At 38.5% G+C, this 14,724-nt stretch overlaps 1 protein-coding gene across 10 annotated transcripts in view; it reads right to left on the bottom strand.

The window, feature by feature from the left end:
• NUMB (NUMB endocytic adaptor protein) overlaps positions 1 to 14,724 on the bottom strand; it is a 204,834-nt gene that overhangs the window by 118,139 nt on the left and 71,971 nt on the right. For 3 of the 10 annotated variants that reach the window (XM_086709335.1, XM_086709338.1, XM_086709336.1), the window contains one exon: positions 21 to 108. The exons of the other annotated variants lie outside the window; for them this stretch is intronic. The gene's annotated coding sequence lies outside the window, so the exon portion shown is untranslated. The remainder of the gene's footprint in view (positions 1 to 20; positions 109 to 14,724) is intronic. 10 annotated transcript variants of the gene reach the window in all.

Here is a 14,724-nt window from a genome sequence, read left to right as displayed (position 1 = left end):
AGTTCTGAAGTTGGACAGACCTGGCTCTGAATCTTGGCTGTGCCCTTTACAGTAAGCTGTGTGACTTTGGACAAGTTTCGTAACTTCACCAAGCCTCAGTTTCCTCATCTGTAAAATGAGAATAATAAACATCTCACAAAATTGTTGTTGTAACATAATTACTGCTATGTTACAGTGATAGGGTAACTCCAAACAAAATACAGGTACACAAAATACAAAGAGGAGATTCTCAATTTACCCCAGAGAACAGGACTTTATTCTAATGATGTAAAATGACCACTACAAGTTACCATAGAAACTATAAAATCCACACACTGGTGTAGAAGCAAAATCTCCTCTAATTCATAACAAATATTTCCCCTAATTACAAGTCAAATGCCTGAGAGGTAAAAGACTGAATCTGTAAAATATAAAATACTATATAGACACAAAGAAAGAGACGAACAGAACAGACACTGTTGTTTGCTGACAACTCGCACAAATTCCATTCCGTACATATCCTTTCTAAGACTGGTAGTATTCGGGGCACCTGGGTGGCTCAGTCCGTTGGGCGTCCGACTTCAGCTTAGGTCATGATCTCACAGCCTGCACCAGGCTGTGCTCCTGTGCTGACAGCTCAGAGTCTGAGCCTGCTTTAGATTTTGTCTCCATCTCTCTCTGTCCCTCTCCCACTCATGCTGTCTCTCTCTCTCAAATATAAATAAACATTAAAAAAAAAAAAAAAAAAAAGACTGATAGTATTCAAGGGGCCCAAAATGTGAATAGCTGTATCGACAAGGAGTGATTCCTAGCTATGGTAGGAAGAAATTTTTGTAAGAAAAAGACAAAGAAAGAGGCATGTCATCAAAGCAGGGTATTAGTATATTACTACTAAGGAATGATTATTTCATTTATAACTAGTATTTTATGGGTCAAACAAGTTTAATTGTCACTATTGCTGCCTTTAGAATCTCAATAAAATAATTTTACAATAAATAAACACATTTCTATTAATATCTGCATTTACCAATAAATCATCTGTAACATTATCTATTTGTGATAAAGTTAGTTGTTTCTTTGAAGGGGGAAGTTTTAGTAATACAATATAAAAACCTGTTTTTAAAGGAATGATAGGAATAATATTTTACAAAAGCCCTATAGGATAATTTTGTTAAACAGCTCATCAATAATATTATCAGGGTGAGTTTTTATGAATGTCACCAGTCTAATAGCAAGAATTCTACTAAGTATTAAAATAACTTATTACATAAAAATAATTATTAAAATGATTGTTCATTGTAGCTCAAAGATTTATTTGTTTTTAATGTTTATGCATTTATTTTGAGAGACAAAAAGAGAATGGGTGGAGGAGGGGCAGAGAGAGACTGGGACAGAGGATCTGAAGCAAGCTCTGTGTTGCAGCAGACAGCCTGATGTGGGTGGGGCTCAAACTCAGGAACTGTGAGCAATGACCTGAACTGAACTTGGACACTTCAATGACTGAGCCACCCAGGCACCCCTAGCTCAAAGATTTAATACAGAACGCCCATTCCCTAATATATTCCCTTTTAACAAATAATTGCAAAAACATCAACAGACATATGAAAAGATGCTCATCATCAATAATCATCAGGGAAATGCAAATCAAAACTACAATGACAAATCACATCATCTTTGTCAATGACTAAAACCAACAACACAAGAACAGATGTTGGCAAGGATATAGAGAAAAAGGAACACTCATGCACTGCTGGTGGGAAAGCAAACTGCTGTAGTCACTGGAAAACAGTAGGCAGGTTCCTCAAAAATTTTAAAGTAGAAGTACCCCATGATCCAGCAATTGCACTAGTAGGTACTTACCCAAAGAATACAAGAACACTAGTTTAAAGGGATACATGTGCCCCTATGTTTATAGCAGCATTATTTTTAATAGCCAAGATATGGAAGCAGCCCAAGTGTCCATCAATTGATGAACAAAGAAGATGTGGTAAATATATACAGTGGAATATTAGCCATAAAAAATGAAATCTTGCCATTTGCAACAACATGGATGGAGCTAGAGAGTATTATGCTGAGTGAAATCAGAGAAAGACAAGCGCCATATGATTTCACTCATACGTGGAATTTAAGAATCAAAACAAATGAGCAAAGGGGAAGAGAGACAGAGACATAAACCAAGAAAAAGACTCTTAACTATAGAAAACCAACTGACGGTTAACAGAAGGGAGATTGGGGGGTGGGGGATAGGTGAAATAGGTGATGAGGATTGAGGAGGAGTGCACTTGTTGTGATGAGCACTGCATTTTATATGGAATTGTACCACTAAATTGTACATCTGAAACTAATATTACACTGTATGTTAACTGGAATTTAAATTAAAACTTTAAAAAACTAAACAAAAAATAATTCCAAAAATAGCCTTCAAATTTTCTTAATAAATTTATAAAGGTTTTTGTCTGGAATATGGCAATCTGTTTTCACAAAGCACCCTTTTTAAAGAAAACTTATTAGGGGCGCCTGGGTGGCGCAGTCGGTTAAGCGTCCGACTTCAGCCAGGTCACGATCTCGCGGTCCGTGAGTTCGAGCCCCGCGTCGGGCTCTGGGCTGATGGCTCGGAGCCTGGAGCCTGTTTCCGATTCTGTGTCTCCCTCTCTCTCTGCCCCTCCCCCGTTCATGCTCTGTCTCTCTCTGTCCCAAAAATAAATAAATGTTAAAAAAAAAAATTTAAAAAAAAAAAAATAAAGAAAACTTATTAGTTAAATAGGAAATCCTTAGGAAATCCTTTAAAAACCTATTGTAAACATATCAAAGGAAATGAATATAGGAAAATAAGGTGCTTGAGGTAACTTGGCCATTACAGAACTCCAAACAAAAATTCAAGTCCTTCTGCTCTGTATCTTAACAATTTGTAATTTTTCAACTTGATAAGCATTTCCTTCACTACTTTACTTTCTCTAAGTGATGAGAATAATTTTTGTCCTTTTTGTGACTCTATTAATAACCAATAAAATCAAGTTGTTCAATCACAACTCACAAATATGAAAAATTGTGACTTAGGAATTTTTAGGGAGCTTTTTATTTTATATAGCTTGCAAATACCGCTGGTTATTTACATTTCCCTCATTTGCTTTGTCATTCTTTCACACTTTTTTTTTCCTGAACCATGTGAGTGAGTCGCAGACACTGTACCATTTTAGCACTCGATGTTTCTTTTTTTATTATTAAATGTAATTTATTGTCAAATTGCTTTCCATACAACACCCAGTGCTCATCCCAACAGGTGCCCTCCTCAAGGCCTATCACCCACTTTCCCCTCTCCCCCACCCCCCCATCAACCCTCTGTTCTCAGTATTTAAGAGTCTCTTATGGTTTGCCTCCCTCCTTCTCTGTAACTATTTTTTTCCCCTTTTCCCTCCCCCATGGTCTTCTGTTAGGTTTCTCAGGATCCACATATGAGCAGCACTCAATGTTTCTATGTATTTTCCCAGGAAGACAGATATGCACTTAGATAACCACAGTGTAGCAAATCAGAGCAGTATTGTATCAATGTTAAAATTTCTGTTACATAATTACACTCCATGTTCAAATGTTTCCAACTGCCTTAAAAATGTCCTTTAAAGCTACTGATTTCCCCAGTCCAAAATCCAATTCAGGACCGTGCATTACATTTAGTGGTAATGTCTCTATAGAAACTTACCATCTGAACAGTTCCTTAGTCTGTGTCTTTTAAAACTAATATTTTAAAAGAATATAGACTAGTTATCTTGTAGAATGTCCCTCAATCATGTTTGTCTGATGGTCTCTCATGTTTAAATTCAGGCTATGCATTTTTTACAGGAATGTCACAAAGTAATGTTGGGTCCTTCACGCACATATCAAAAACTCCAAGAGGCTAGTGGGTTCTATTATCAGTGATACTAACTTTGATCATTTGGTAAAAGAGTCTCCTGCCAAGTTTCTCTACTGTAAAGTTACTAATTTTCTCTTTGTAATAAGTTAATATTTTGTAAGGAACTATCTTGAGGCTATGTAAATATCACGTTCCTTATCAAACTTTCACCTAATAGTTTTGGTACCTGTAAATTATTCTTGCGTGAAAGTACTATTTAAATTGTTCTGAAATAGTCATTTTTTCTTTTTTCTTTTTTTAATGTTTATTTATTTTTGAGAGAGAGAGAGAAAGAGAAAGAGCATGAACAGGAGAAGGGTAGAGGGAGACAGAGACACAGAATCCAAAGCAGGATCCAGGCTGTGAGCTGTCAGCACAGAGCCCAACGTGGGGCTCAAACTCACAAACTGTGAGATCATTACCTGAGCTGAAGTCGGACACTTAACTGACTAAGCCACCCAGGTGCCCCTAATCTTTCTCAGTTGTGCTAAGTCGTATCACTCACATCTTAAACTCAGTCTGAATCTAAGTACAAAACTGCATAATAATAACAGGTATCATTTAATCAGATCTTACTATGTGTAAGCTAGTTCCTACCCTTCCCCTATGATCATCTGTTAAGTTTCTCAAATTCCACGTGAGTGAAATCATATGATATGTCTTTCTCTGACTGACTTATTTGCTTGGCATAATACACTCTAGTTCCATCCACATTGTTGGAAATGGCAAGATATCATTCTTTTTCATTGCCAAGTAGTATTCCATTGTGTGTATATATACCACATCTTCTTGATCCATTCATCACTTCATGGACATTTGGGCTCTTTCCATAATTTAGCTATTATTGATAGCACTGCTATAACCATTGGGGTGCATGTGCCCCTTCAAATCAACACTCCGGTATCCTTTGAATAAATTCCTAGTAATGTAATAGCTGGGTTGTAGGGTAATTCTATTTTTAATTTTTTGAGGAACCTCCACACTGTTTTCCAGAGTGGCTGCATCAGTTTGCATTCCCACCAACAGTACAAGAGGGTTCCCCTTTATCCACTTCCTCACCAACATGTGTTGTTGCCTGAGTTGTTAATTTTAGCCACTCTGACCAGTGTGAGGTGGTATCTCACTGTGGTTTTGATCTGTATTTACCTAATGGTGAGTGATTTTGAGCATATTTTCATGTGTCTGTTTGCCACCTGGATGTCTTCTTTGGAAAAGTGTCTACGGGCACCTGGGTAGCTCAGTCAGTTAAGTGTCTGACTTCGGTTCAAGTAATGATCTCACAGTTCATGGGTTCAAATCCCACATCAGGTTCTGTGCTGACAGCTCAGAGCCTGGAGCATGCTTCAGATTCTGGGTCTCCCTCTCTCTCTGCCCCTCCCCCACTTGTACTCGGTCTCTCTCTCAAAAAAAAAAAAAACTGAATAAGGGGCACCTGGGTGGCTCAGTTGTTTAAGCATCTGACTTCGGCTCAGGTCATGATCTCCTGGTTTGTGAATTCGAGCCCCTCAGTGGGCTCTATGCTTGACAGCTCAGAGCCTGGAGCCCGCTTAAGATTCTGTATCTCCCCCTCTCTGCCCCTCCCCTGCTCATGCTCTGTCTCTCTCTGACTCTCAATAATAAATAAATGTAAAAATATATATATTTAAAAAATGAGCACATACTAAAAAAATTAAAAAAGGAAAAGTCTATTCATGTCTTCTGCTCATTTCTTCACTGGATTATTTGTCTTTTGAGTATTGAGTTTGGTAAATTCTTTATAGATTTTTGATACTAACCCTTTATCTGATATGCCATTGCAAATATCTTCTCCCATTCTTTAGGCTGCCTTTTAGTTTTGTTGTTTCCTTTGCTGTGCAGAAGCTTTTTATTGTGAACAGGTCCCAAAAGTTCATTTTTGCTTTTATTTTCCTTGCCTTCGGAGAGAGACATGTCAAGTAAGAACCTGCTGTGGCCAAGGTCAAAGGGGTTGCTGCCTGTTTTCTCATGTAGGAATTTGATGGTTTCCTGTCTCACGTTTAGGTCTTTCATTCATTTTGAGTTTATTTTTGTGTATGGTGTAACAAAGTGGTCCAGTTTCATTCTACATGTTGCTGACCAGTTCTTCTAACACCATTTGCTGAAGAGAGTGTCTTTTCTTCATTGGATACTCTTTCTTGCTTTGTGGAAGATTGGTTGGCCATATATTTGTGGGTCCATTTGTGGGTTCCACTGATCTATGTATCTGTTTTTGTGTCAATACCACACTGTCTTGACGATTACAACTTTCTAATACAGGCTAAAGTCCAGGATTGTGATGCCTCCAGCTTTGTTTTTTTTACCCCCAACATTACTTTGGTTATTCGGGGTCTTTGGCGGTTCCATTCAAATTTTAGGATTGTTTGTTCTAGCTCTGTGAAGAATGCGGGTGTTATTTTGATTGGGACTGAATTGAATGTAGCTCTGGGTAGTTTTGACATTTTAACAATATCTGTTCTCCCAATCCATGAGCATGGAATGTTTTTTTTCCATTTCTTTGTGTCTTCTTCAATTTCTTTGATAAGCTTTCTATACTTTTCAGAGATCTTCTACCTCTTCGGTTAGGTTTATTCCTAGGCATTTTATGTTTTTTGATGCAATTGTAAATGGGATCGATTCGTGATCTCTCTGTTGCTTCATTATTGGTATATAGAAATGTGACCGATTTCTGTACATTGGTTTTATATCCTGAGACTTTGCTGAATTCCTGTATCAGCTCTGGCAGTTTTTTGGTGGAGTCTTTGGATTTTCCATGTAGAGTATCATGTCATTTGCAAAAAGTGAAAGTTTGACTTCTTCTTTGCCAATGTGTATGCCTTTTATTTTGTTCTGTTGTCTGACTGCTAATGCGAGGACTTCTAACACTATGTTAAACAACAGTGGTGAGAGTGGACATCCCTGTCACGTTCCTGATCTGAGGGGGAAAGCTCTCAGTTTTTCCCCATTGAGGATGATACTAGATGTAGGCCTTTCATATATGGTTTTTATGATGTTAAAGTATGTTCCTTCTATCCTGACTTTCTTAAGGGTTTTTTTTTATTAAGGAAGGATGCTGTATTTTGTCAAATGCTTTTTCTCCATCTATTGACAGGATCATATGGTTCTTATCCTTTCTTCTATTAATGTGACGTATCACGTTGACTGATTTGCAAATATTGAACCAGCCCTGCAGTCCAGGAATGAATCCCACTTGATCATGGTGAGTAATTCTTTTTATATACTGTTGAATTCGATTTGCTAGTACCTTGTCAAGAATTTCTGCACCCAAGTTCATCAGAGATACTGGCCTCTAATTCTCCTTTTTAGTAGAGTCTTTGGTTTGGGAATCAAGGTAAGGTTGGCTTCAAGCTTTCCTTCCGTTTCTGTTTTTTGGAACAGTTTGAGAAGAATAGGTATTAACTCTGCTCTGCTATAAATGTCTGGTAGAATTCCTCTGGGAAGCCATTTGGTCCAGGACTATTATTTGTTAGAAGATTTTTGATAACTGATTCAATTTCTTTGCTGGTTATGAGTCTGTTCTATTTCTTCCTGTTTGAGTTTTGGTAGTGTGGGAGTGTCTAGGAATTGGTCCATCTCTTCCAGATTGTCCAGTTTGTTGACACATAATTTTTCATAGTACTCTCTAATGATCTGTTTTTCTGTGGTGTTGGTTGTGATCTCTCCTCTTTCATTCATGATTTTACTCCGGTCCTATTTGGTACCATTTGGGTCCTCTCTCTTTTCTTTTTGAGACATATGGCCAGGGGGTTATCAATTTTGTTTATTCTTTCAAAAAAAACCAGCTCTTGGGGCGCCTGGGTGGCGCAGTCGGTTAAGCGTCCGACTTCAGCCAGGTCACGATCTCGCGCTCCGTGAGTTCGAGCCCCGCGTCGGGCTCTGGGCTGATGGCTCAGAGCCTGGAGCCTGTTTCCGATTCTGTGTCTCCCTCTCTCTCTGCCCCTCCCCCGTTCATGCTCTGTCTCTCTCTGTCCCCAAAATAAACGTTGAAAAAAAAAAAAATTTAAAAAAAAAAAACCAGCTCTTAGATTCATTGCTCTGTTCGACTGTTTTTTGGATTTTATATTGTTTATTTCTGCTCTAATCTTTATTATTTCTCCTCTTCTGCTAGCTTTGGGCTTTTTCTGCTGCTGCCTTTCTAGCTACTTTAGGTGTAAGGTTAGGTTGTATATTGGACCTTTCTTGCTTCTTGAGATGGCCCTGAATTGCAGTGTATTTTCACCTTAGGACTGCCTTTGCTGCATCCCAAAGGATTTAGACTATCTTGTTTTCATTTTCATTTGCTTCCATATATTTTTTTTAGTTGTTCTTTAATTTCCTGGTTGACCCATTCATTCTTTAGGAGGATATTCCTTAACCTCCATGCATTTGGGGACTTTCCAGGGTTTTTCTTGTGATTGATTTCAAGTTTCATAGCATTGTGATCTCAAAATATGCATGGTATGATCTCAGTCTTATTATACTTATTGAGGGCTATTTTGTGACCCAGTATGTGATCTATTTCGGAGAATGTTCTATGTGCACTCGAGAAGAATGTATATTCTGCTGCTTTAAGATGAAAAGTTCTAGGGGCGCCTGGGTGGCGCAGTCGGTTAAGCCTCCGACTTCAGCCAGGTCACGATCTCGCGGTCCGTGAGTTCGAGCCCCGCGTCAGGCTCTGGGCTGATGGCTCGGAGCTTGGAGCCTGTTTCCGATGCTGTGTCTCCCTCTCTCTCTGCCCCTCCCCCGTTCATGCTCTGTTTCTCTCTGTCCCAAAAATAAATAAAAAACGTTGAAAAAAAAATTTAAAAAAAAAAAAGATGAAAAGTTCTAAATATATCTGTTAAGTCCATCTAGTCCAATGTGTCATTCAGAGCCATAGTTGCCTTACTGATTTTCTGCCTAGATGATCTGTCCATTGCTATAAGTGGAGTATTAAAGTTCCCTATAATTACAGTATTATTATCTATACAGGTGTTTATGTTTGTGATTAACTGATTTATATATTTGGGTACTTTCATATTGGGGGCATAAACATTTACAACTGTTAGCTCTTCTTGATGAATAGACCCCGTAATAATGATATAATGCCCTTCATCTCTTGTTACGGTCTTTGTTTTAAAATCTAGTTTGTCTGATAGAAGTATGGCTACTCCAGCTTTCTTTGGCCGTCCAATAGCATGATAGATGGTTTTCTATCCCCTCACTTTCAATCTGCAGGTGTCCTTAGGTCTGAAATGAGTCTCTTGTAGACAGCACATAGATGGATCTTGGTTTTTTATCCATTCTGATACCCTACGTCTTTTGATTGGGGCATTTAGTCCATTTATATTCAGAGTGATTACTGAAAGGTATGGATTTAGTGCCATTGTGTTAGCTGTAGGTCTCATGGTTGTGGTGATGTCTCTGGTCCTTTGTAGTCATTGCTGCTTTCCACTATCAGAATACCCTTTAGGATCTCCTGCAGGACTGGTTTAGTGGGCACGAACTCCTTTAGTTTTTGTTTGTCTGGGAAAGCCTTGATCTCTCTTTCTATTCTGAATGACAGCCTTGCTGGATAAAGGATTCTTGGCTGCATATTTTTCTTATTCAACACAGTGAATATTTCCTGCCACTCCCTTCTGGCCTGCCAAGTTTCAGTGGACAGTTTGCTACTACCCTTATGTGTCTACCCTTGTTGGTTAAGGCCCGTTTGTCGCTAGCTGCTTTCAGCTCTCTTTATCTTTGTATTTTGCCAGTTTCACTATGATATGTCATGGTGTTGACCTGTTTTTGATTTTGAAGGGAGTTCTCTGTGCCTCGTGGACTTGGATGTCTGTTTCCTTCCTCAGATTAGGGGAGTTCTCAGCTATAATCTGTTCAAATAAACCTTGTTCCCCTTTCTCTCCCTCTTCTTCTGGAACTCCTATATATGGGTATTATTTTCGTTTCATGGAATCATCAGCTCTCTAATTATCCCCTCATGATCCAGTAATTTTCATTCCCTGTTTTTCAGCTTCATCATTTTCCATAATTTTATCTTCTGTTTCACCTATTCTCTCCTCTGCATCCTCCATCCTCGCTGTCCTTGTATCTAGTTTATTTTGCATCTTATTTGTAGCATTAAAAAAAATTTTTTTTAATGTTTATTTTTGAGAGACAGAGTATGAGTGGGGGAGGAGCAGAGAGAGAGGGAGACACAATATCCAAAGCAGGCTCCAGGCTCTGAGCGGTCAGCACAGAGCCCAACATGGGTCTCGAACTCACCAACAGTGAGATCATGACCTGAGCCGAAGTTGGATGCTTACTGACTGGGCCACACAGGCGCCCCTGTAGCATTTCTTAATTCACCATACTTCGTAGGTCTTTAATCTCTGCAGCAAGATTCTCTGCTGTCTTCTTCGTTTTCAAGCCCAGCTATTAGTCTTATGTTATTCTAAATTCTTAGTCAGATATGTTGTTTATATCTGTTTTGAGCAATTCTCTGTCATTTCTTCCTGGATTTTCTTTTGAGGAGAATTCTTCTGTTTCATGATTTTGGCTAGGTTTCTGTCCTTTACGTGTTTTAATAGCTTGTAATGTGTCCTGCACCTGTGAGTACTACTATATTAAAAAGGGATCATACACTGTCCAGGGCCTGGCACTTCAGGAAGTGTTTTTGGAGTGTGTTGCCTGCATTCTGTTGTTGCACATTTGGCTGCTCTATCCCACTGCTCAGTCCTCTGCAAAGCTCCTCCTTGCCTGTCATGGTAGAGTGTCTGGACCTTCCATCAGGTGTGCTTTGTTAATTGAGATCCTGCCGAGCTGTCTCCTCTACCTGTGGAGATCCTTCTGCCACTCTGCAGATTAATTTCCTGGGTGTTCCAAGTGATCTGACCTCAATACAGCTGTGTTTGAGGGTGAGGGAAATCCTGGTCACCCTATTTCTCCATCATCTTAACTCCTCTCCACACTTTCTCTCTACACTGGGCACCCCACTCTTCTTCACTCCAGCAGCAGCAGTGACAGGGGTGGGGTTTCTGGGAGTGGAAAATCTCACTAGGTTATATTTGAGCAGACAGGTCTGAAGATATTGAGTAGTAAGAGGGAAAACCCAAGTACACAGGTGAGAGAGAGCATTCTGGGTCAAAGGAACACCAAGTGCCCAATTCCTGAGGCAGAACTATGCCCAGTGTGTTTGAGGAATAGAAAGGAGATAATGTAGCTATATATAGCTTTCTTAGTAAAGGGAGAATGGGAAACGAGGTCAGAAAGGAAGCCAAGTTCTTCATATGGTTTCACAGGATATTATGAGGGGAGAAATCAGGAGTTTGGTTGTTAAGCCCAATAAAATGTAAAAGTTTATGAGTAAGATAGCTATATGTCAAATTAACTTTTGAAAATGGCTAGCTCCAAGTCTACCACACGTAATATTCATCATTAAACAGTCCTAATTATTCCAAGTCTGGAAGCAGTATCTCCTTCCTCTGAATCACTGCTTTTTCAAAAACTTCTGGTAGCATTTACTACATTTTACATATTATAACTATTGGTGTAGATCATGTCCTATAGAATTTAAGCACCTTGAGAGTAGAATTCATAGTTTATAGTTGTTTAATAGTAATAAAGGGCCACTGTTGGGATGCCTGGGTGGCTTAGTTAAGCATCCAACTCTTGATTTCAGCTCAGGTCATGATCCCAGGGTTGTGGGATCAAGCCCCATGTTGGACTCTGCTCTGAGCATGGAGCCTGCTTAAGATTCTCTCTCTCCCACTGGCCCCCTCCCCTGCTTGCACTCTCGAAAGAAAGAAAGAAAGAAAGAAAGAGAGAGAGAGAGAGAGAGAGAGAGAGAGAGAGAGAGAGAAAGAAAGAAAGAAAGAAAGAAAGAAAGAAAGAAAGAAAGAAAGAAAAGAAAAAGAAAATAAAAGAAAAAGAAAAAAAAGAAAAAGAAAAAAAGGGCCACCACTTACTGAGGATATTTATCAGTCAGCTCATTTAATCCTATTATCACTTCCATTAGTATTTAGCGCATCAGAAAATTCAGGTTTAGAGATATTAAATAACTGATGCAAAACTATACAGATAATTAGTAGGGTAACATTTTAACTCAGGTTTGTCTGACTCTAGAGCCAATGTTCCATGTTGTCTTTAATCAACTTCAGCATCTAATTTAGAACCTTGTTTTCAAAAGGCACCTAATATATTTGTACCAAATAAATAACTAAAATAAATAACTCTGTTTAGGGACAGAAGATGAATTAGAGTCAGACCAATGATCAGACCAGAATTGGAAAAAGCAGGGAAAAAAAGATAAAATCCTTAACAAGGCTTGTAAAAAGTTTGGCATAACTTTGGGCTTGCCCATTGGTCCAACTACACCTGTCCTTTGATATCTTAAACCCGCCATGCTTCCTTTCACCATAAGGTCTCTCTAATTGATAGTTTTAACAATTGCTTACTTTTCCCTAAGTTAATTCTACTCATTCTTTTTTTAATTTTTATTATTTTTGAGAGAGAGAGAGAGAGAGAGAGAGAGAGAGAGAGAGAGAGAGAATGAGCCAGAGAGGGGCAGAGAGAGAGGGAGACATAGGATCTGAAGCAGGCTCCAGGCTCTGAGCTGTCAACACAGATCCTCATGCAGGGCCTGAACTCACGAACCAGGAGATCATGACCTGAGCTGAAGTTGAGACGCTTAACCAACCGAGCCACCCAGCTGCCCCCAATTCTACTCATTCTTCAGAGCTCTGTTCAGATATCACTTCCTCAAAGTAACTGTCCTTGACCACTGCCTCTCTCACCTGAACTAAATCTCTATAATAAGCAAGTAACATCCTGCTTCTCTTTTACACTTTATCACAATATAAATAAATGTGTACTTAATACGTCTCTTCTCTGCAAGAATAAAAACAGCATGAGGGCAGGATCCTCATCTGTCAAGTTCACTGCAAATGATTAGTAAATGCTTAAAATTGTTTATAATATTGCCTTATTATTATAAGTTATTATTTAGGAAATGATTTAATAAGAGACATCCCTTACAAATTATTATAGAGTAGACTGTGTCTGATCAATTCTCCTGGCAACAAAATCTATAAAAATAGGATTTAAAAACAAAAAAATATACACAGAAAGCAGATTAGATATGAGAAGCCAAAATACCAAAGGAAAAGAAAAGGCAGAGCTAAGCCTGACATTCACTACTTTTTCCTCCTGAGGCAACTAGCTGCATACTAGACCTTTTGGCCGTCTCACAGGACTGCAGAGACAGAAATTAGAGCTCAGGGCGTATCAAGACAGGTAGGATTTGAGGGGCTGAGATTCCACATAAAAGGCAACCACAGAAAAATGAATCTGGAAATTCTGTACCACATTTGCCCTTAGGGTATTTACTGAATCCTAACCTGTGCATGGAGCAAGAGGGCTGGGGGGAGGGGGGGGTGCTATTTTAAAGCCAAAAAGGTAAGTAGAACTTCTGGTAGGTTCACAGTGCTGGGAAAAGAAAAATTACAGTTCAGGGCCTGCCAAAAAGGACAGCCTCTGGCAAATACCCCAGGATTCCATTTGATAGCTCTGAAGGACAACACTCTTCAGAGTAAGGGGAAACTGGATTTAAACCAGCTCTTAAGAAGTCTAAAACAAAGCCTCAAGTCATCTCAAGCCTGTATTGGATCAAGGTCATTTGCTCCTACTTTTAAATACCACTACAAGAAAATTAAATCCTTTCTAGAGAACAGTATCATTAAAACCCTCTATAATTTTTTATACACAATATCTGACATTCATTTTAAAAATTACTAGAAATGCTAGGAGACAAGACCAAATGACTGAAAGACAAGAGAAAAAGCAGGCAATAAAAAAAGACCAAATGGTGATCCAAATATCTTAAATCACCAGACACAGATTTTAAAAGAACTGTGATTAATATGTTCAGGAAAATAGATGAGAATTTCACCAGAGACTTGGAATCTATACAGACAAATAAAAAATCATAAAACTGAAATTCTGAAACTAAAAAATAAATATAAAATTAATTAGAAAAACATGCTTAAACAGATTTGACACTAAATAAATTAGAAAACAGATCAATAGAAAATATCCACATGAAGGACAAAAAAAAAAAAAAACAGATGAAAAACAAGAAAAGCACATGAGAGGCATATAGGCTACAGAGAAAGATAGAACATACAGTTCTGCAGAATCCCAGAAGTAGTGAATGCAACTGGGGCAGAAACAATATCTTAAAAATATTCCAAACCTGACAAAACACATCAAGCTACAGATTCAAAGGGGTCTATGGAATCCAAGCAACTTAAATACAAAGAAATCCACCTGGAAGAATTATTTAAAACTGAAGAAGGGCACCTGGGTGGATCAGTTCGTTAAGCATCCAACTTTTGATTTAGGCTGAGGCCATGATTTCATGGTTTGTGAGATCAACCCCTGCATTGGGCTCTGTGTTGACAGCATGGAGCCTGCTTGGGATTCTCTCTCTCCTTGTCTCTCTGCTTCTATTTTTCCCTCAAAAATATATAAAAAGACTTTTAAAAATGATAAATTAAAAAAAAAAGCTAATGGAAACCAAAGACACTGCTTCCCTAACAACAACAAAAAGTGGAATCAGAAGACAATAGGATATATTTAAAATACTGAAAGAAAATAACTGCCAAGCTGGAATTCTATGCCCAATAAAAATACTCTTCAAAAAGCCTCCAAATTTATCCTATGAAGCCAGCATTACTCTGATACCAAAACCAGATAGACACTACAGAAAAAAAGAACTACAGACCAATATCTCTAATGCACATAGATGCAGTAATCCTCAACAAAATATTAGCAAACCGAATCCAACAATACATTAAAAAAATCTTTCACCACAATCACACAATCAAGTGGGATTTGTTCCTGGG

This window comes from Puma concolor, chromosome B3 (assembly GCF_028749965.1).
Source record: "Puma concolor isolate L17-30 chromosome B3, mPumCon1.1.hap2, whole genome shotgun sequence".
NCBI classification, from domain to species: Eukaryota; Metazoa; Chordata; class Mammalia; order Carnivora; family Felidae; genus Puma; species Puma concolor.
This window is presented reverse-complemented; position numbering and strand designations above follow the sequence as displayed.